The sequence below is a fragment of the Rhyacophila brunnea genome, unplaced genomic scaffold, assembly GCF_057557595.1.
Source record: "Rhyacophila brunnea isolate RB1 unplaced genomic scaffold, BYU_Rbru_1.0 scaffold_16, whole genome shotgun sequence".
Lineage (NCBI taxonomy): Eukaryota > Metazoa > Arthropoda > Insecta > Trichoptera > Rhyacophilidae > Rhyacophila > Rhyacophila brunnea.
The window spans coordinates 687,006-710,366 of record NW_028232816.1 but is presented as its reverse complement, the minus strand read 5'-3'; the positions used below and the strand labels follow the sequence as shown (position 1 = coordinate 710,366).

The following is a 23,361-nucleotide window of genomic DNA, read 5'->3' as shown; positions in this document are numbered from 1 at the left end:
TCATAACACTAGTACATTCGAGTCTACGGAAGCTTCAACGTACCTATCATAATTTGTATGCCAGTGAATATGATCAATTCTTTCGAATTCGAAGTCTCTTTTTTGCGTTGAATATAAATTTGTCTGCTCAGCTATTTTTTCGAAGAGAGCGAGGTTGAAAAATTCGAAAAAGGAGTTTAATGTTTTAGGAGTTATTTAGGAGTTTTTCAGTTATTATTTTATTTAGAATTATTTAGGAGTTATGTTTAATATTAAGTAAAGTAGGTATATAATGTCTAATTATACAGTGTTTGACGCATACCAAAAAGGCGTAGTACCAAATGTTTGAAACTCAACGCGTGGAATCATTCGGTCATATTATCATACATATGAAATGAAGTGTGGACAATTCACGTCGTAGGTTATTTGCGTAATTTTAACACAAGCCACGCGTTGTTTCTTCTTAAAAAAGAGTTATCATGGCCACAACGTTTCTGTCAGTGTATTTGAATATGTTGCCTGTTCGCAGTAAAATACAATATATATTATACTTATTATTATGATGAATGTAGCATCTGATCTTTGCAATGTTGGCATTTAAAATAAGTACTGCGTGATTAGGTAAAACTCTTCTCTATAAAAACGTCAGCAATTTCATATCACAAACCTTACCTCAATAACAAACATACCCCTGATATAAGTTTGCACTCCTTAATGAATATTATAAAATATTTAAAAAAAAAAAAAAAACCTCGGCCGAGCCAAGGTCGCTTCGATGAAAAGCAATGGTAAATTTTCAAAACCCAAAAAGACCTGAGAACATTCGGGAATTTAGCTATACTCTTCAGACTTCCTACACATCTCCCTCCCCCCTCTCTTCACAAGATAATAAATAGAATCTAATTATATATTATCTGATATATTTTCCAATCAGTATGATAAAAAACTGCGAAAGCGGTGGTACCTCGCAAGGGTCCGCTGCCCACGCGGCGGATATACCATGCCAACAGAAAGCCTCGCGTGTTTCAACATTATAAATCTGTGTATCCCTTGTGTTATAATAATTCATATAACCTTCAAGCAGCTCGTGAACCTAATAAGGTGGGTCAGTGTTACTCCTGATAATGTACCTATATATATTAGTGGTTAATTTAATAAAACGCAAAAATTTTTAGTGCTTCATCAACTTCCGCCTTAGAGGGACAATTCTAAAGTTGATAATGTCCCTCTAAAGCGGACGTAACCGGTCCAGATTTATTAAAAAGTAAAAGTAAAATAAGTAGTTATAATTTTGCGATTTATTAAAGTAATAATACAATGCAGTTCTACCATTTATTGACAGTAAACACATTAAAAGAAATTCCAGTACGTAATTGACATAATTCATTATTTTTAAAAAATATTTATTGTTTTCTCTTGTTAGCTAGACACCACACTGCGCCTTCAAGAATATATGTCACTCGAAAGTTTCTTAGCGTAATTCCAAGTCATACCAACATTTCGTAGGTCTCCAGTGTGCACTCTATAGATATATGGTATTTAACTACTTTTCAGGAACCCAGAATCTATTTGGTTGAAAGCAAGATGAAGTTTTTTCTCAAAATCCAGTAAAGCTAGTTCCAGCCTTCTCGGTACCTAGTTTTTTTGCTGTCACATGCATTCTCCGTACATAATGAATACAGCGGGCTTAAGGTTTTTCACCGGTATGTGTCACTTTATGTCTTTTAAGATCACCAATATGCAAGCATCTATATAAACACACACTGCATTTATAAGGTTTTTCACCGGTATGTGTCATTTTATGTTTTTTAAGATCACTGAGTCTCGAGGACCCATATGAACATACATTACATTTATAAGGTTTTTCACCGGTATGTGTCATTTTATGTCTTTTAAGGTGAGATAATGTCGTGGATCTATATGAACATACATTACAATTATAAGGTTTTTCAACGGAATGTGTCATTTTATGTCTTTTAAGATCACCAATATGCGAGCATCTATATAAACACACACTGCATTTATAAGGTTTTTCACCAGTATGTGTCCTTTTATGTTTTTTAAGATCGTGGAGTCTCGAGGACCCATATGAACATACATTACATTTATAAGGTTTTTCACCGGTATGTGTCATATTATGTCTTTTAAGCTGACATGATGTCGTGGATCTATATGAACATACATTACAATTATAAGGTTTTTCACCGGTATGTGTCATTTCATGTTTTTTAAGATCATTGAGTCTCGAGGACCCATATGAACATACATTACATTTATAAGGTTTTTCACCACTATGTCTCGTTTCATGTTCTTTAAGATCACTAAGTTGCGAGACTACTGTGCTTTGATTTCGATCAAGAATCACGTTCATATGCCCCATTTTGTGAGTTTTTAGAGCATTTCTGCATCCGAAAACTGCGTTACAAATGCAGCAAATCAAATTACGTGAGAAATGGATTACTCTTCTAAGAATAAGTCGAATTTCCTTCGGAGCATCTTGTTCTAAGATTTCTTGTTTTATGTGATTCTCTTCTATCGTCACTGCTGAGTACTGTATCGTTCTATCCTGGAAGCTATTGTCTGTGGATTGTTGACTCTCATCTGTATCTTGATTCTTTGTGAAAAATCCCTTGGTAGAAACCTAGAAAAATCGTAATAATCGATATCAATATTATCAATTATGAGTTATAATATTCAATTTGTTTTCTTGACGCTTTTGTTTTTTAGCACCTTCAAACATTTTTAAATAGCGAAGTGAGAGTGAGATATTGTTACGGAATGATTCATAAGTGGGTCAAATGCACTTATATGTATGTATACATCATCTTCGAGAGAAAAATTATTTGTTCTGTTTTACTGTGCCGTTGGAGAGTGTGCACAATGCCTGCTATGCTGAAAGGCAAAGCTAGAAAATCATATTCAAATTTCATCAAGCAACCTCGATCATTGACAGTATTTTTATATTTCATACATCAGAATTCCACATGATTTAATAGATTATTAACGACAGGTAATATTCCGTATTGGAGAAAATGTGGCCAATAATTCTCAGTAGAAACTTTTACTGTTGGTTTCAATATATCGTGAATTTGAAACATGATTATTAAAAATAATATCACTATTATTAATAATGTCACTATTATAATATAAGAATTAGAATATTAGAATATTATCACTACTATTATTAATGTTCAAATAAATTAATAACGTTTGGCTTGCCGACTTTTGCGGCGCACTTCGTTTTTATCTATGAATTATTGGTCGTAAAGAGTTATTGGAACACAAATTTCCATTAATTTTATTTGTCTCGTCTGCAACAGATTAGGGTAAGAGTCTAATGACTTATCCACACTAAAAATATACGTTGCATGCAAGAAAAAGTAAACCAAGAATATCTCACTTTAGAGATGTATCTTTAACTTCAGCACATGACTACACTCATTAAAGATGGTAATTGTTTTTATAATATTAATAATTTATAAAAAAACACATGGGAGACTTCAAATTTTATGTCAGGAGAAATATTGCTAGTTTCATGACTACTTGGTGCGATTTACATTAAATGTCATTTACCTTTCTGTTTGTTGTGATTTCACAACTATTTTTTTTGCTAAGATAGAACTTACGAGAGGGTTAACTGGGTAAACCGAACTGTGATACTGCGCATACTTTTTGAGATTTATGAACAATATTTAGACAGGCAACCATGAATAGAGTGACGATCGAGCTCATTTTTGACTAAACGGATTGGTTAATAGACAAAATTGGCGTATATGGAGTAAATCAAGATATGCCGATAAATTGAATTTGAGAAATCGACCTGTCAATTGGCATTCATCTCTGGATTATTTCCTGTGAGACTTCGTGAAGTCACTCTTATATGCTGATAAACCAGCAACATTTATCGTATTGGAAGCCAACATTTTCCGTGATATACCGCCAGCAGTGCTCGACTATATGTAGTCCAAATTGGGCGCCCCAAATTTGCTTCATTGAGAATAGCTGTGGTGGCCATATGCCCGAAATCATTTACAAATGTTAATGCCATTAAGATTTTGTTTTTTCTCAAAAAAATAAATTTAACTTTTACAATTTTATTTAAAGGTCCATTGAACTTAAAAAACAACATTTGTAATTAAACATACCTGGTCTGATGGCTTGTCTCGTAGATAAGAGCAGCCAGGTTGAGTTAATTCATCATTACCTTGGTAGATTGCATTCTCAACATATTCTTCTTTGATGATGACTCCCTCATCATTATTCTCATACTTAATATTCATCAGACCATTGTCACACTTCTGAAAATGATATTATAAATATTATGTAATAGTATTATCATTACGATTAGCCTGAAGGGTCACCCATAATAGCTCTTTCTTCAATAATTGGTCGACAATGTATGACTTAATTTGGCAGGTGAATGTATAATCACCAAATGACATTCCAATGTTATGGGCAATTCGACAAAATAGTGTGCTCTTGCGGTCATACTTGTTTATTTCAGTTCGATTGGACGTAGTTAAGCAGAAGCCATCCAACCCCGAAATTGTCAAACTGAGAAAAACGCGTTTGAAAGTTGGAGGCAGTAAAATAAATATTACAAGGCTATTTTAAATGATATTTTAATATTTTTTTCATCAATAGAAATTTAAAAAAATGCTTCTTCATGTGTCATTGTCAAAAATTTCAAAAATGTTTCAATAAAGCCATAATAAGGATTTTTTAGGGTTCGATGGATTCTGCAAAATTGAGAAGGATGTTTTAGTCTATGTGAATAATAGATTATGATACATGTGAACGTTTTAATAATTAATGTATTCTTGTTGCTATACAGAAAAAAAAAGACAAAATACTTTTCTAGCAATTACTATTTACTTCAGTAAAACAAAAGGTGCAACAAAAAAACAATATATTCACCAAAATATTACAGTTTATTAAACTTTAGACATACACAACAAAATTACATCCACATTTTGGTTAAACAATAGGTGTGCAATGCTGATTATACATAAAATATAAATCAAATGAGCAATTATCATGTAGCCTATCATCAAAAGAAGAAAGGAGACAATCAGAAGAAAGCAAAAAATATATTAAACAAAAAATCTTAGGGCTATCCACAGTATTTTTATACTAATCAATATTAGCTTCATATAGCTCCAGATCAAAATCTAATTCACCATTAAAACCGTCGATGTCTTCTATGATGGGTGTTGGTAATGGTGCTAGATTTTTGTAAAAATCTATGGCATCCGCAGGAATCAAATGCATCATACTGTTTATGTCTTTTAATTTTTCAGCAGTGATAGGTTTTCCTTCAGGCCAAAGCGGTGTCAAAAGAACAATAAAGCGATGTGAAGGTTTTCCTCTACGATGTACATCCACAATCGCCTCTTCGCCATTCAACTCCGTTTTAACGTTGAAGCAATAAGTGTTTTCTTTATATAATATAATATTTCTTATTTTAAGCCAGTTAATTTTCCTTTTGTCGATATCATATTTCCTGTTTATGATATGCTTTTCCACTTCAACCGTTGATTTGAAGTCTTGTTCTTTTAACATTGTTACAGTGAGAGGATTTTTTTTCCTGCACGACTCCTTTATGGTTATATATTCTCCAGGAGTGTACAGTCTTTGGCACGTTTTTAAGTGACATTCTATGTCACCAAAATCTTTATCATTTGGCAGGTAACTATGCCCAGAATATAAAAACTTAAGTGATATTTTCTCCAATGATGAACTCGATTGTAATATTGCCATCAGCATTAGAGTTAACTTTATATTGCGGTTTTGGCCGCCGCAAGAGTCAGACCACAATATTAAGTTCTTCACATTGGGAGAAACTGCTGATATTATATGTTTGAGGAGGCAAGATCCCACCTCTTGAGCACCTCTTCCAGCAATTCCTTCTAGCCAAACATAGCAAAAACTTTTATTAGTTTTGCCACTGTGAACACCCAAATTATACAGCCACAGTTGGCGTTTGTAAAAAATTATATTAGTGAGAATCCGGGGTAGTGGAAGTGTTTTTTGCATATCGAATGTTATGCATTCCGTTTCTGGATTATTTTTTGCGATCGTTAAATCTTCTCGCATAAGATTTTGGGCATTTCTCGCCAAGTCCATGTGTGCATTACGTTCAGATTCGATATTTTTTTTTTTCGACGGGTCAACTTCATTCCGAATTTTTACTTCGAATGCGTCACAAATCTGGCAAGTATCTTTTTTTAATGTTTTGGTACGCAAATTGAATTTTTTTGTAAAAAATACTTTTATAAATTGAAAAAGTTACCGGTCGTACCTCTTCCGATTTATACACACCATACATTTTAGATAATGTCATGTCTGGAGGTAGAAAATTGGCATTTGTGTCGCTTCGGCAATAATGCGAGACATACTTCGGTAGTTTTTCAATTTGATGGACGACTGTTTGTACATCCTCTTCGGGGATTTTATTCATTCCACCTTGCTTTCGACCCCTCTGATCTAACACTGGAACGCTACTTGTTCTATTTTTGCTCAGTGCTGTGGTTATCCTATACGGGCTAATACTTAAAATCTTGCAGTACATCATTCGGCATATTCTTGTATTTGCGAATGAATATATTCTTGTAAATTTCCTTTTTTCTGTGTTTCTTCCGTATAGGCGTTTCTTGGGCTGCTCAGTTACCTGACGGGCAATATAAAGTGTCTGTAAATCATATGAACCCAGATTCCAAAAATGCTCGAATTCACGACGCCTTTCTTCTTCACTGAGAATGTGATCACATCTGAGTGTGCAATTACATTTGAAGTCATTAAATTTTTTAGCAGATTTCAAAACACCCTTATAATCAACGTATGCTTCATTACGATTTCGATTAGTTTTTGCTTCAGAACGGCTTTGCAAAAATTTCTTCTTTCGTCCCTTTTTAGGACGGCCAGTAACAACACAGTTTCGACTCGTTTGGATGTCTTCGGGTGTCGTAGGTAAATTCATTTGATCCAAATCCATGTCAGCATCATCAGCTGATGATGATGTGTGCGAACCGCAGCTAGGCATATAATCATCACCGGAATCTGCATCAACGTCGCTGGCATATGTACTCTGAAATTATTCATTGCGGATAAAATATCTACAAATTATGGCACATATATTGGCAATTATGTAATATTACAAATAATTAATATATTTACCTGATATTCTATGTTGTCCATAGTATTTATTTCGTCAACTGTATCAATGACATTCTGAGAAGTAATGTTGCTCTGAAAAAAATAAGTTGAATAACAGTAATTAGTATAAAATATATATTTATTGTTAAGTACGAGTTATGTATTAAGAATGAGGGTTTATAACTATATTTACCTGATTTCCAATGTCGTCGGTAGGCATACAAATCAATTCTCAGGTGTTTTCATCCAACCATTGAATCTGATCGATGTCAATTGCAATAGAATTATTCACATTGTGGCTGTCATTATTATCATTTGTTTTATTACAATTTGTTTTGTCACAATTTGTTTTGTTATTATATACTAAACTGCAGATCGTCACCGTTCAGGCAAAAGTCACCAACCCTGAAAATGGCAGTTTTGAGTTGAGTATGTCACACGAAGCGTAAAATTATGTTCTTTAAGATGCAAAAGTCACCACGGTACATTAGTTAGTAAAATGTTGTTTAAATCCGAATTATTTGTTTTCCACTAAATGACTTTTGATAAAATCTTAACAAGCAAAAGTCATTATAGGTGAATAGACATTATTGACTCTAAAAAAATAAATCCTTCGTTATAAATATACAAGCAAAAGTCACTATACTATGGATGGTGAGTTTTACTAATTTGTCATTTGAATACTTCTAACACTTGTCTGAAATACGCAAAAATAACCAAACAGGAATAGATTACATTAGCTTGTTATAATAAGATCGCTTTGGTCAGATTATTGACAAGCAAAAGTCACCAAACCATAATTGAGCTACCTTACCTCCTTCAAAACCTTCTAGATGTTTTAATTAGCATCAAAAAGTAAAATTACCTTAAAGAAATTATTAAGAACACATGAGAAAATAATGTAATGTAGATAAAACCTTAAAAACATTTAAATCTGATTTTTCCTGCATTTTCAAACTTTCAAATTGCGATATCTCAAAACTATGTTTTTAGGGTTGGTGACTTTTGCCTGAACGGTGACGAGATGTACTTTCCTCTGCTATACATGTTAAATAAGTCAATTAAATAAACACAAACAAGACTAGACAAGACCGGCGCCGTATTGAAAATGACAGTTTAGAAAACATAACCTCACTTTTGAAACACTTGGACCACAAACAAAGAAATAACCGAGCATAGACAATTTTGTAGCATACATCCATGTGGTTTGGATGTGTTCAGCAAAATTTAAATGCGATATTCGATGTATTGTTTTTGAATTGTAGAAAAAATTCAACCCACTTGAACGTTTTCAGCAAAACATAATTTGTGTCATTTATTCAAATGTAAAGACATTCAACCCACATGGATTTATTCTACAAATGTATTTGTATGGTAATTAATTCAATGTCAAAAAGAGCTGAAAGCGCTCAACCCACATGGATGGTTTAAGCGTGTTTTTTTTGAAGAATTACATAGCTGTAGGTTAGAAAAAATGACCATAATATTTTTTGTGATGTTCGCTGAGGTTGGATGTCTTCAGCAAATTAAAGTTTCAGTGTAGACTATCTTGAATATGCAAAAATCTCAATTTTGCAAAAATGAGGGTTGGATGGCTTCTGCTTAACTACGTCCAATTAAGAGTACATATTACAGATGGTATCGTTAGTTTTTTTTAAATGCATTAAGCCTTGCCTATACCAAACCAAAATAAATAAAAAATATTCTTCCATCAATAAAATATCTATAACATATTATGGCTTGGTTTCGCAGGGTTTTTGTTAAATTTTAAAAAACTAACATCAAAAATTATTTTAGTGGTAGTTAAATGAAAACAAAAATGTAGATACGAACGAAGAAGTTTTGTGTGTACTATATTTATGTTGGATATTAGCAACCTATGTACACCCTTTGCCGCTGGATGATACCCATTTTGTATTACAAATAAAAAAAATATATACTTACTTAAGTATAGGATATAGATACGTATCAGATAACAATATACAATACATTATATACCTGACAACAATAATCAAATGAGCATGTATATTATATGAGTAACCTATGAATCACTGTCAAACATCGACGCATCAAACTTTTCATAGAAGTGACTGCTTTGGTCGCATGGAAAAGTCACTTCATCGAAAGTTTGTTTGAAAGTATGTTTTCAAAATAAAATTGGTCTATTTTCACCCCATTTCAAGTAGATATTGATTTCGTGAATGGTATTGATGGCTGGAAGCAGTTCTTTTTATAAACAATAGAACAAAATGTTATTTTTTTTACAAATCTTACCTTGCATGACTTAAAAGGCACTCACGGGAGATTAATTTAATGTACAATGGATCGCAATTTACGATACCTATTCGCTCTAAAAATCCCTTTACATTCAAATGATGATTGTGATGTATACATCATCATAGTTAATGAAATGCTCACGATTTAACGAAAGATTTATAAACCTATATGTATATAAATTGTATTAACATATTATTAATGTGATCTAAAACCGCTAAATGAAACAAGTTGGAGCGAATTAATAATGGTGAAATAAGTTTCAAAGATGCATTGCAAATTCCAACTTGCTATATAAAACAGTACACATTATATCTACTTACAATATGCCTGTAATCTAAATACGAACAACCCGGTTGAGGATCTTCATCATATAATGGATGTGAAACATCTTCAATAATCTCGCGCTTGACGACGGCTTGTTGATCATCTGTCTCAGATTTTATATTAGAGAGGTCAGCCATTGGGCACTGAAAGAACCAATTATTATATTTTGTAAACACGGTAAAACCAGTCTCAGTTCACGTAACATCCGTATAACAATGTATAATAATTATATTTAACAAGAATTAGTAGATAGCCTAACCTAACCTAACCTACAATAACACAGATGTATCGTAGCTGTCAAATTGTATAAACATGTAATTTTTGAAACCAAGTTTAATATCATCGCAAGTTCATACTCTGTTTGTAAAAAGCAACATATTATTATATTACACATATCGCTGTTATTGCCAATCTAAAGTGTTTGTAAAAGATATCATTTTCCAAAAACTAACCTGGAAATTGCAACTTGAAACGTCGGAAATCTCCTTCTTTACATGAGTGCGAACTTCCGGGCTGTTTGGATGGCTAGTCTGTGTATTAATCAAAAGCTTGCTTTCTGTACCAGATTGTTCTCCATCACATTCTCGCTTTACGTCCATTTTAATGGTAAGTGTGCTAGGAACAACGTGACAAACAGGATCCATTCAAGGTATAATATTAGATAAGTGTTGCCGCTGCACGTATAATTATCTATGGCCGAAATTAAGAAAAGTGTATTTCGAGCATAAACACACGGACAAGTTTTACAGGTTGCTTAAAACCTATATTTTAAATTAAAACAACCCAATAGAACAGTTTATTACCTACCTCACCGTTGAATCAAGGATCTGGTATGACAAACATATAATTTTGAATGTAGGTAAGTAGGAACGTTAATCATTTGACATGCGGCACCGCCATCTTTAGATTAATGAAGCCTGAGTATAACTTTTTGCACAAGCTACGAATGGTCCACGGCCATTCTATTTATTAATAACGTTATTGCAAGCAGAGTTTTGTATTCTATAATGACTGAAGAGTATAAATAAGTTACTAGTTATTGTCGTTAAGAATCGATTGTCACATTGACAAACGACATAGTGTTATATGATATTATAATACACAGAAAAAGTTTATTTACTTTGATCGTCACTACCAATAAATATTAATAACACATTACCACTAAATCAGATGCACTCCAAGGTCTGCAAGATACGTTAAAATAATTCGAAACTAAGAATACTCCGACAAGTGAACTCGACAAACGCGTCAGTATGAGCACTCTAATAGACAATGACAGGTCATCCATAGATAACTGTAGGGGCGAAGAGTAAGACCAGTCGTGTAATGTATGTGTTCTTCAGTGGGCAATGCATAGGGTAATTTTCAAGGCAATAGGTAACTTGTTTCTGCCTACCTACTTTTTTAATCTTTAGGAGGTACTCGAAAGTCTTAATAATAATATGACAAAATAATACATAAATATATACGAGTATCAAAAATATGAAAAAAAAATCTATAGGTAGGTAGGTACTAGCACGAAAATGTTTCGATATTATAATATCTAACACCGAACATACAAAAAGCTTTCGAGGGTTAGATGGTTCTTCCTCCAAGGATCTCAATACTTATTACAAATAGGCTACCGCGCTCCCAATGGACCGGAACGTACACGTTGATTGTGGTGACGTTTTATATTTTGGAGAAGAATCAAAATAATTATAGTACCTACCTTCGGAACTTAATATTGCGACCCTTCTATTTATTATTGCACCCAGTATTAAATTTTAATAGGTAGGTACTTAGGTAGGTACTATCAATTTAATCCGCGTACTATGGTAATAAGAAGATCCACACACCAAAATAACTACAGGGGATTAATAAAATTATTGTTCTACGTATCTACATACAAAGTTTGCAGCTATAACTGCACCATCACCTTCCCGACAGCAAGAAAATACCTACATGAACAGGGAAAAGTTACCAATATTTTTATTACTTTGAATAATCTTGTTTATGTTATTCTTGTTATTATTTAAATCTTTTTTGATTCAATATTTGAAAATAAATGTATAATATTAAGAGCATACCTACTTCAGTGAAACAACAAATAATTTTCAACTACCTATATAGGTGCGACGAAATTTTGGACTCGTTGGCAATCGGGGAGCGAAAGTCGAGCTGTGGACTCGTCAATTTGTTTCGTGATGCCAACGGGGGTAATATTCTTAAATCGTTTAAAGATGACTAAAAAACGTTACCCATTTACTTGAGAAAGAAAACATGTCAATGATTATATCATAATTGTTAATAATAGGACAATATTAATAGAACTAAATGAAATTTTTATGACAAATTATATTTCGTTCGGCACGCGTTATTTGCACAATCCGCGCATCGCCTAGCCACGATCTTTTTAGCCATGCCTCAACTGAGGTATAACCTTAAACAAACGAACTTTTTTTCTAACAACGATAAGAACGCGTATTATATTTTTTGCCAAAGTACAGCGAACTAGGTAGATACTATAATTAATTTCTTGGACTGCGTACTTTAATAATTCGAAGACAAAAAGATGGCAACACTGTCTTGATGTCTATGGTTAATTGGTAGAAGCCATTATAGTCTATGCCATTGTATATTTTAACACCCTTCAATAATATTTATTCAGCGCATACGTGGTCGTGAAGCTATTGGAGATTTTGATATAAAATACCGTATACAATGGAAGTAAAAACTGAATAAAGATACCGTCGAATCTTTTTTTATTTTCCGTAGAGAGCATAGACAATTTTTTTTTATCGAAGTCATGATGTCTATGGTAGATGCCATTTTATATCTTCCGTGAAACACGTTAGACTGAGGTCGTGAAGCTATTGACAGATTGTAATATCAAATATCGCATAAAATGGAAGAAGAAACCGGTGAATTGTCACATGACGAAACGGCGGAGATTATCAGTGACGGTGCATACCTATCGATTGACGTAAATCACTTCAACAGCAAGGGTCGATTTGACGTGTCAGTCAAACAGGAAAACATCGAGGACAACGATAGTATCCACTTAAAAGAGGTAAGTAGATTTCTAATTTGTTTAGGCGAGGGTATTCAAAATTCTGTTTCAAATGCGCAGGAACTAAGCACGACTAATCTACAAAGTGAACAACAAATTGAAGACAATATTGTTGTAATATCGTACGGAACAAACAATATGTACGAAATAAGTATTGCAAAAGTAATCACGATTCTAGTCTGTTTAGTGGAAGCCAACGGCAAACAAATTTAATACAGATACCTACTACATTAACTATACTATACTAGATTAAGGTTATGTTAGGGTGAATGCTTTAGGCTAAGGCCACGTAGGCAGGTGCTTTGCTTGGTAACTACGTGCTAGGCAATGACATTATTAACGCATTCGCTGCTAACTATATAATGAGATTTTAATTGCCCCCTTTAAAATGCACGTTAATTACATCGATCGGCCGCCTGGTCATTACGCGCCGTGTGCGTCTTCCGCGTCCAATGTATTAATGGACAATGCACTCAGTACGATGTTTCTTCAGTAGGTATGACAAACGTCAAACACCGCATATTTTGAGGTAATGAATAATAACGCATGGAATCAATAATTGACAGTGCGCACGCAAATCTTTCGCACATCCGAAATTTTAAACTTAAATTCACTGTGAGAAGTTGCTTTTTGGTTAGTTTCGAGAGTGACATAAATAGTTGTTGACTTGAGCGCTCCCAAATGTCAAATGTGTTTGTGCCTAAGCACGTAGCATGCAATGTGTTTTTAGTAGACAAGCATTGCAACTACCTATGTGGCCGAAGCCTTGGTAAAATAATCTGCTGTTGATTAACACAGTGCATCGTATTAACCATCATCAGTTGAATAGGTAATAAGACTTTGATGTAAGAGACGCTTGTAGTTTTCTAGTGTTGTTATCTATGGGCGAATGCGTGAGATTTTATCTCCGCTGTGCTCGGCGACGATCGTTGCGAGTTCGCTCCATACATACTTCAATCTGCGAGTATTTTCCTAACACGGCAAGGTTGAATTTCTTAAGCTTAGACTAAGGCCATCCTCTCACGCAGAAACTAAAATCCGACAAACTGGTTGCTGATGGGTATTGATAAACTGGCCAGTGACATGCTTCGCACACCGGGCTACTGAAACCCAACAATCTCATAACCTCAAACTGTCAAACCCATTGTCTTTCCTACTTCATCCTAAGCGTTTTCCGTAATATCTTTACCGATATATTCTGGTTGCCTGTAATTATACAGGCAGGAGTATTTCTCAACATCTGCCACATGTTTTATATTAAAAATCGGTTCGCCCATCTTTATATTTGACTTGTTATTGCTTGTGTATATCAGTTCAGTGGTAACAATTTTGGTAAGAATATATGATTTTTCATCGAATCTACAGATATTGGTACCACTGTTTAATGGGTGACTTGGAAACTGACAGACTGGGAGACTAGCATGTCGCGTCTCCTCGGTTTCAGTTGCGGGCGATTTAAAACGAGATATTCCAGTCTTGCCGTCATGCGAGTCGCTATTGAAATACATTAACTGGATACAGGAGTTTCAATCTCGTCTTTTTTTAGTATCCCCGAGAGAGGATGGCCTTACTACGTTTGGGCAATCAGATCAGTGTATTTTTGGCGTGTGACATGTGACACATAATTTATTTTATCACACGAAAAAAAAAACGCACTCGATTGGATTCGAACCACCGATTGTTCGGTTATCAGCCGAACGTGATCGCTTATACAATCTTATGCAATCGTGATAGATTATGCAGCATAATATTATGGTTTATAAATGTTCCGTTGCCTAGGCAGCGAATCTATTATTGTCGGCCATTAGCAATTCCTTACCTAAACAAACTATTAAACGTTACAGTGACAGTTGGTACTTTCAAAATAAAAAGAACGATAAATAATTATATAATTTAGTAATGCAAGTTAAAATTTATAGAAATAAACCAACGGCGTTTCAAAAAGCGGTCCGTTTTCTTACGTGTTTAATTTAACTAGATAATTAGGAGCTAGTCGAAGAATCTAGGTTATCATAAGTTATGTTTTTGTTTTGTTACGCCAAAGAAGTATAACTTCTAACGTGCGTACAAGAGTACACACACCGATTTTTTTAAATTGTCAGACATTGAAATAATTTATATTTCGAATCCTACTGACGATTAAGTTATTTTTATTGTTCTTTTTTATTTCTCTATGTGTTATATTTTTTTTATTTATATTATAAAAGAATTTTTATATAAAACACTTATTTTAAATAAATTTTATATGGGAAAGGTGCATTTTTTTTTTCTTTTAAAACTATGAAGCCGCATGTGCATGTTTGTTCGTCAATTCTCAAACTATATGGCCGCAACTGCAAAAATCCACAATATAATTAAAAAAAAAAAATTATATATTTAAGAACTACAGTAGGATAAAGTACACAAAATTATTCTATCATGGTACAATTTTCTGCATTCTACTGGAATTAATTAAATTGTAGTTAATTATTTCACATTCAAACTCAAATTACTCAAGATCATGTTATTTGCAGTTACGGCCCTATAGATCTCAATGTGCGATATGTTTACAAAAAGGCAGATTAAAGTATGCAATGTCCTGCAGTTAGCTGGAATGTCTTTCGGTGAGTATACATTCACTTGCCAAATGCAGTCGTACATTGGTGGCCACTGAAAGCAGAGGATACAGCTGTGGCAGGTCTTATCCAGAAATGGATTGACTATGGCTGATCATAATGGTGATACTGTTACATAATATTATTAATCATGTTGTTTTTTCAGGAGTGTGAAGACAGCCTGATAAATATAAGGTCGGAGAATGATAATGAGGGTGTCATCATCAAACAAGAATTTGTTTAAGATGCAATTCGCCAAATCAATTATGAGAATCCTCAACCCGGCTCCTCCGATCGACAATACAGCCCAGTGGACCAGGTAAGTTCAATTACAGGTTCACTAATAACACAACTTTTAAACATTTTTTTTTATATTCGAAAGATCGATATCTACATTGTATTAAAATTTATATGGCACCACAGTTGTTTTCAACGAAGAAAAATCTGGTCACCCAAATTGAATGTCACTTATTCGAGCACTGCTGGTCGTATATCGCGAACAATATAGGCTTCCATTGGGTTTATCAGCATAAATCACGAAACTCCACCAAGTTTTACGGGAAATAATCCAGATATATCAAATCGCACTACCTTGGAGGAGGCCAATAATTGTCTGGCCCATTTTTCGAAATCAACTAAAGCAATCGTTTATGATCGGATAAGACAAATGACAATCGTGTCGTGTTTTCCGATTATATTTTCGTATTAAAGTCCATTTGTAGCGGCAACAAGAGACCCACAGATGGCGCTGCCCAATGACTGGATGCCGCAAGTGCTATATAGATAGATTAAGATTAAACAATATGTTAATTCCGTATTTTTTATCCTATTCTTACGGCCAGTCAGCTTAGTCTAATTGGATCTGACCCTTTTATCATACGGGCCCTCAATTTTGAAACTAAGCACTTAACACTATCAAGATTAATTTCTAGTATAAAATGCGGTTATCTATAATAAGTCTTATCTTGTTAATCTATTTTAGTAAAGATACCGTTTGAAATATTTTCCTTATTTTTAATTAATCGCTGTGATCTCTGAATAAATACTAAACCTGGAACTATTTCTATTTTATAAAAGTTATCCTATACATTTTTTATTTCTTGTTCAAATTCATCCGTACACCAGTGTGCTTATTTCATTTTTTAATAGTATTTTATTACCAAATAATAATTGTTATTGTGATATATCGAGTAGGTTTATAGAAAGTGTTAAATGACATACAATTAATTTGTACATGATGGAATTAAAGAACTGAAAAAGCACAGTTTCTGATAGAATACGCGTTTTATAAAATAAGCCTATGCCGTTAACTTGCCGACAACGAGTGGTCTTACCTCCCCTGCGACACCCACTGCTGAACAATCTTTATTCTATGGCAGTGATGGTGAACCTATGGCACGCGAATGTTTTATGTTGAAGAGAAAACAATATTACCTAATATAATATTAAAAAAAACAAAAAAGTGACACAAATAAAAATATAAGTACTGTTGCGTCCTCGGATTTCAGGTCATATATCTTGAGTACCTTTTGAGGGTGTAGGATAGCTTGACCAAGCCCTTGGTCTCGTAGTCAAATAAAGGCAAGATAAGGGCACCTAGTTACGCTCTTGTTCATCCAACAGGATGTTTTGTTTTCAAATTAAGTCCCACGATCCATATCTTTGAGACTGAGGACACGGTTCGTTTAAGATCAGGTTCAAGTAAAGTACGCGAGATGATGAGTGATATTAGGCCTTTGCCATTTAACGTGTATTACTACGTGAGTTGTTAAAATATCATGTATAAAACTATGTAGTAAAATGCCTAGTTGAAAACGTATGAAAATTGTAAAACCATGGGTAAAGAATGAATGAGAAAGATGACAGGTTGTACCAGAGGAATGAAAGAGTTTTTAGAAAATAATTAGAACTTATAAATGCTAAAATAACATGTTATGGAAATGTCGATATTATGAGATGAACACTTGCGATTCCTCCCGTACCGACTAATCTGTAAAATTCAAAATGTATTATTAATCTGTAAAAATAATCATAAATGCATGTGTTGCCTCGCGATAATTCAACCGCGAGATAATGAATGCATAAAATGGAAAAAAATAACGTCAGTAAATTCCGATGTAAAGATCATAATGTACTGGGCATATATTCCAGCTCAGCTGTGCTGTAGACGATGGAAAATGACTTCTATCGCGCGCCGAGTATATCTCAGCAAAAAAATCCCGCTCGGCTGTGATTGATCGAACCGTCTTACGATCCCGCTTCTATAAACGATATATCCTTCGATTATGAACATTTACAGCATCACAATATATGCTTCGCACTATCCTGGAGTGCTAACTTTAATCTAGTAACGATTCGGAGCAATTTCGACCACGAGAAAGTTAGTCAGTTCTCCCACCACGGTTGCATTCAGCATCGTGGGCGTGACTACGCCGCAGACCGTTTTCCGTTGCGGACTTGTCAAAATTGTGAAGTAATCTGGCCGAAGTTGACCACTCCAAGATTGTTCTACCGGGATTTCAATACCGATAATCTGTGTATGTGGTTGAACTTCTAGGAGTGCTTAGATCTAAGTTCTAATATGTTATAACTGCGTGAAACGAACCTCCGGCGAATCCGGTCGATTGGAAAAGGGAGCTGAGAGACTAGCATAATTAATATCTCAGAAACGGACAGCGATTCGGTACTCGGGTTTTGACCTTCGTATCAAGAACAAGGTCCTCCGACTGTCAATTTTTTTAGATTTTCTAAAAAGAAAAATTCGGAAAATTATTTTCATTTTCCGAAAAAACTCCCGCGCGAAAAACCGCCTTCGATACGCCTAATGGTTCCTTACGCGCAGTCAATCGTCTTGCAATGCGATTTGTTAATGTAAAATGATTCTAAATATGTAAACACGGCTATTCAAATGTACGCTCTGAAACGTCGATAAATCGGTTAGTATTCACTTTTTGGATACTAATCATGGGGCCATTCAATAAGGAATTCCGTCAGCTACAGTTTGACACCCAGATGAGGCCATTCGGAGAAGGTTCATGAAAATCTGTACTTTTAAAATGAAGATTAATTAATTTGAAATTGACTTTTCTCCGATTATTTCAAATCGGACATTTGCATGAGCACCGCTACAAGCTAATTACCATTGTAAAATGATCAGAAATTAACATAGAACAAAACTATTAATTAAATGTACCACTGAAGCGTGAGAATGCCTCATCTGATCGCATTAATTCTGGTGTCTTTTTGTGTGTAAAAAACCAAGCTAAGTAATACAGAAACAAACAATTTAATTGGTACCAACACAAGTGCCTGTACCAAATACGAAGCAAAAACTTGGTGGAGCTAGTAGTAGTGATTCTGACAGACAGTGAAAATGGAAAACCGTTCAGTTATGGGAAATCTATAAAAGAAGCGTGGTTAAAATGCCCCCACGACCGTTTTGAAAAATTTGAAAACAAGCAAAAATAATATATTCAGAGAATACAAGATATGCATTTGTCTAGAAACATGGTGAAAGATAGCATCTCTCATTGTAATGTTTAAACCTTATTTAATAGGATTCTTAAAAACTACTTTTTCATTTTTTCCTTATAAAAAAAACTGCACGTCACGTCAAGACAGTCGAAAGATTATATTTTCAAAATGTTGGCAGGCGTGCCAACGTAAAAAGGTTCACTAACACCGTGTCTAGGTATAATATTTGTACCTAGATCTCTTATTTATTTATTTATTTGAAAAAGACACGTTAAGTACATAGCAAATTATTCATTCAGGACGTTCACAACATGACATTTAGAATAAAAATTACAAGTAATCAGTTCGGAAAATCAGAAAAAACAAAGTGGAAAAAAAAAGAAAGCAAAAATAGTTTTATACAAAAGAAATAAAATTAAAAAAAAAACAACAATGATTCAAAAATTACAAATTAAGCAATAAAATAGAATGAACTGAATAGAATGAATAATTATAATGAACTGTTATTTAAAAATCTCAATTTATTAATAATTTTAAATGTATTTTTAGATTATCGCTAGAAGCACTGTCCCGGCCAATGTTGCGAGTCTCTTATCGTCCTGGGACCTGGCTGAAGCACAAGTGTGTAGCGAAGACCTACAAATTGAGGAACATGACATTAAGAAAGAACTCAAAGAATATTTTGAAAGGTACAAAGATATCCCCTGTCGCAATAGTAAACGGGCTATTTTTCAATCGAATAATATGGTAAACACAAAATTATTAGTGTCTGTTATACTACTGGAAAAAAAATCGTTTCATAAACAAAATTTTGTGTGCAGTATCTGTTTTGATTTTTTTTCATCGTTCGACCTGATGTTGCTTCACAAAGCGATACACAAAACCACAATTGCGAAAACGAAAGATTCCGTTGCAAGGATGGTTAAAAGTGACGATGGTCATTTTTCAAGATTTCGTCCTGGTCACGTCATGAAGTCCCTAAAAATGACATATTCTGATGAAAAGCCATTTAAGTGTGATAAATGCAATTACTGATGCAGACATTCAAGTGACATGAAAAAACACAAAATGACTCATTCTGGTGAAAAGCCACTTAACTGTGCTAAATGCATTTTCACATGCAGAGTCTGGTAACATGAAACCACATAAAATGACTCATTCTGGTGAAAAGCCATTTAACTGTGATCAATGCAGTTACTGATGCAGACAGTCAAGTACCACGAAAACACACAAAATGACCCACTTTGGTGAAAAGCCATTTAACTGTGATAAATGCAAGTACTCATGCAGACATTCAAGTGACATGAAAAGACACAAAATGACTCACTCTGGTGAAATGCCATTTAAATGTCATATATGCAATTACTCATTCAATCAATTGAGTAACGTGAAAACACACAAAATGACTCATTTTGGTGAAAAGCCATTTAACTGTGATAAATGCATTTACGCATGCAGACAGTCCGGTAGCTTGAAAATACATAAAATGACGCATTCTGGTGAAAAGCCATTTAACTGTGATAAATGCAATCACTCGTGCATGACGTCTGGTAACATGAAAACACATAAATTGACTCATTCTGGTGAAAAGCCATTTAAATGTGATAAATGCAATTTTTCTTGCAGACATCCGAGTCTGTACTCAAATACTCAAACAGACATTTAGGTGACATGAAAACACAAAATTACTCATTCTGTTAAAAAGCCATTTCAATGTGATAAGTGTGCTTACGCATCCACAACGTTTGGTAGCATGAAATTGCATACACGGACCCATTCCAGTGAAAAGCCATTTAAATGCGATAAATGCAATTATTCATGCAGACATCCAAGTCATATGAAAACACACAAAATGAGTCATTCTGGTGAAAAGCCATTTAAGTGTGATAAATGCAATTACTCATGCAGACAGTCTAGTGGCATGAAAACACACAAAATGACTCATACTGGTTAACAGTTATAATGTGATAAATGTAATTACTCATGTATAACGTTTAGTAGCATGAGAATACATGAAAGGACGCATTGAAAAGCCGTTTCGTGTAAATTCTTATACGCATGCAAATTGTCTGTAAAAGACACTAAAGTAAAAGACACCGGCTGTGCTTTTCGGTGAGCTGTAAACTGTGAAGGAATGATTCGGGTACTGAGAGGAGAGGGTATGTCTAGGATGCCAGGTACTGACCTTTTATGCTATTACGGCTGGCTCCCAGGTTTGGTTCTCGATCCTGGTCGTATTATCAGTCTTGTTCGCTATTGTTCATTGGGTCATCCGGTAATAATTATTGCCTCTGTGCTAAATACACTTTTTGAATACTTCAAACCCACTTGCTCTAAGAAATCTTGTTTGTTGTTCGGTGTATTTTGGATTTGTGTTAGTGGACATTAGGTCTTAGTGACATAAATTGAAGTTTATCGAACTCCACTACCGTAAAATAATTGTTTTTTTTTTTAAACCACATCCGATCCTAATAGGAACACATGGGCCTTCAACAGATTTTGTTTTTACGAGAAACGGATGTCAGCCACTTGCTTAATCTATAAAGTTCATACTCTGACCCTACACAAATTGAAAAACAATATGTGTACACGCCAGACACAAGATTTGAACCCGGAACCCACGACGCCATAAGCCGACGCTCAAGACGTGCGGTCATCATTAGGTTAGCTAGTTCATAGCTTTGTGTTTTTATCCATTTGATCCGACAATATGGTGCACACTTTTTCATTCAGATTTATTTGTTTTCGTTGAATTAGAAATACATAGCACACATGTTGTTTGTTAATTTTTTTTTTAAATATTAATGCCCTGCCCAAACCAAGCTATAATCGATTAAAATATTATTCCATCTATAAAATATCTTATTTTATGTATGATTAAATGGCATATTTTTAGAATGATGAATATTTTTTGACAAAGTATATTCTGTTATGGTTTGGTTTCGACGGGGTTTAAGGCGATAGACATTTTTTCGATAATTCACAATTTTATCTACAATAAATAATAAATATGTAAGGATCTGAAAACATTAAAATTATATATTTTTTATTTCAAGTCAAAGATAAACTTACAATTTAAAAAAATGTTATAACATGTGAATTTGTCAAAGGACCGCATCTTATTATTACTTAGGTACATATTTTTTATGGTCATATTATTTAGGTATTATTAAAATTTAGTTTAATAAGTTTTCTATGATGTATTTAAGAATTTTTTACTAGTTCATAGTTTTAATATATTTTATATTTATTTTAAAAAACATCTATTTTTATAAAAATATAATGCGTGCAAGCATCGTCTTTTTGCGCTAGGTGCCTTTGCACCTCTATTCTGTATACAAGATTGCTATACAGGGTAGTTTTTTTCCAATTTTGTACAATTACAACCAACTTCTTGCAATTGTTACAATAAGTGCTAATACTTCGATACAAAATAATTGAAAACTATCCTCGGTGGTTGCCGATAGCGGCCGATATCAGTCTTGTGTATAGAATAGATGCGCCGGTAGGTAAAGACATCTCCTTAATTGAAATACAAAAAAAAATGTAAAACTGTCATCCTATTTTCGTTTATGCCTGTAATTTATTGGTGTTATTTAATTTTCTGTGCATGCTCCTCTTAATCGAAAATTATAAACTTTTGCCTTGTTATGGTACTAATAGTTATGTCCAAAGAGATTGGACTTGGTTCTGTCTAAATAAAATGTCAGCCGACGGAAGTTTTGTTTTGAATAAATGAACCCAACATTTTTATCCGTTTGACAAGTGGAAGGTCCTGCTGACGATAGCTTGGTTAAAATCTGTATTTAGTGACAATATATATTTTATTGTTTTATATATAAATAAAGAAAATCGGAAACTTATTTGGTTTTAATCGTTTTTATTCACACTATCCCATTCATAATAAGTAGCACATGTTCGCACAATTAAACTACATTAATATGAGATTCATCATTGTAACCCATATAGTCGTTGCCATCTTCCGTCAGAGCAAAGAAGATGCATTCTCTTTCTTCGCTCTTTATGCTGGTTGCTGGTCATCGTCTGTTATTAGGACTTGGGAGTGAACAAATAAATACCTCGGAATGGTCTTTTACTTTTACTATTTACTTATTACATTTTATCAATTTTTCGGAACGCTACGTTTATATGTTTACAATTGCACTCTGTGGAAGCCTAAACTTTTTCGCTTTCGATCTCGCTATCAGCAAGAAGCACTTTAGCGCTGCAAGCGATCTCCCATCACAATAGCGGTATGCACAAATGCAGCGTTACATTTTTTTGCGTTCTGACAAACAACGTTACCGGATATTTTTTTCTCGTTATCGACCATTACTATGAGTCAACTCGGAATGGTTCCGGCCTCTCCAAGCCTCCAGAAGAGATTAATATTGTGTCTTCTTTCAAATAAGAAAAATCAGAGACTTTTTTAATAAAAATTTGACGTAGAAATATCTTTCCAGCAGGTTTATTCTTAACAATAATCACTTTAGTAAGTTTCTATTA

The 23,361-nt window shown here is 33.9% G+C and overlaps 2 protein-coding genes and 2 long non-coding RNA genes across 6 annotated transcripts in view; 2 read left to right on the top strand and 2 right to left on the bottom strand.

Annotated features, from left to right (window-relative positions):
- The window catches only part of LOC147074107 (uncharacterized), a 404,768-nt gene that overhangs the window by 297,741 nt on the left and 83,666 nt on the right, over positions 1-23,361 (top strand). The window lies entirely within an intron of this gene.
- Positions 1-23,361, bottom strand: part of LOC147074109 (uncharacterized) — a 287,538-nt gene that overhangs the window by 249,696 nt on the left and 14,481 nt on the right. The gene's annotated exons all lie outside the window — the stretch shown is intronic.
- Positions 1,299-10,321, bottom strand: LOC147074111 (uncharacterized). The gene is made up of 4 exons (XR_015070298.1): positions 10,188-10,321; positions 9,732-9,878; positions 4,125-4,277; positions 1,299-2,620 (listed from the first exon to the last, which is right to left on the bottom strand). It is a non-coding gene; the product is annotated as an uncharacterized LOC147074111 (long non-coding RNA).
- On the top strand, positions 12,555-20,057 carry LOC147074110 (uncharacterized). Its single transcript, XR_015070318.1, has 3 exons — positions 12,555-12,787; positions 15,548-15,700; positions 19,405-20,057. It is a non-coding gene; the product is annotated as an uncharacterized LOC147074110 (long non-coding RNA).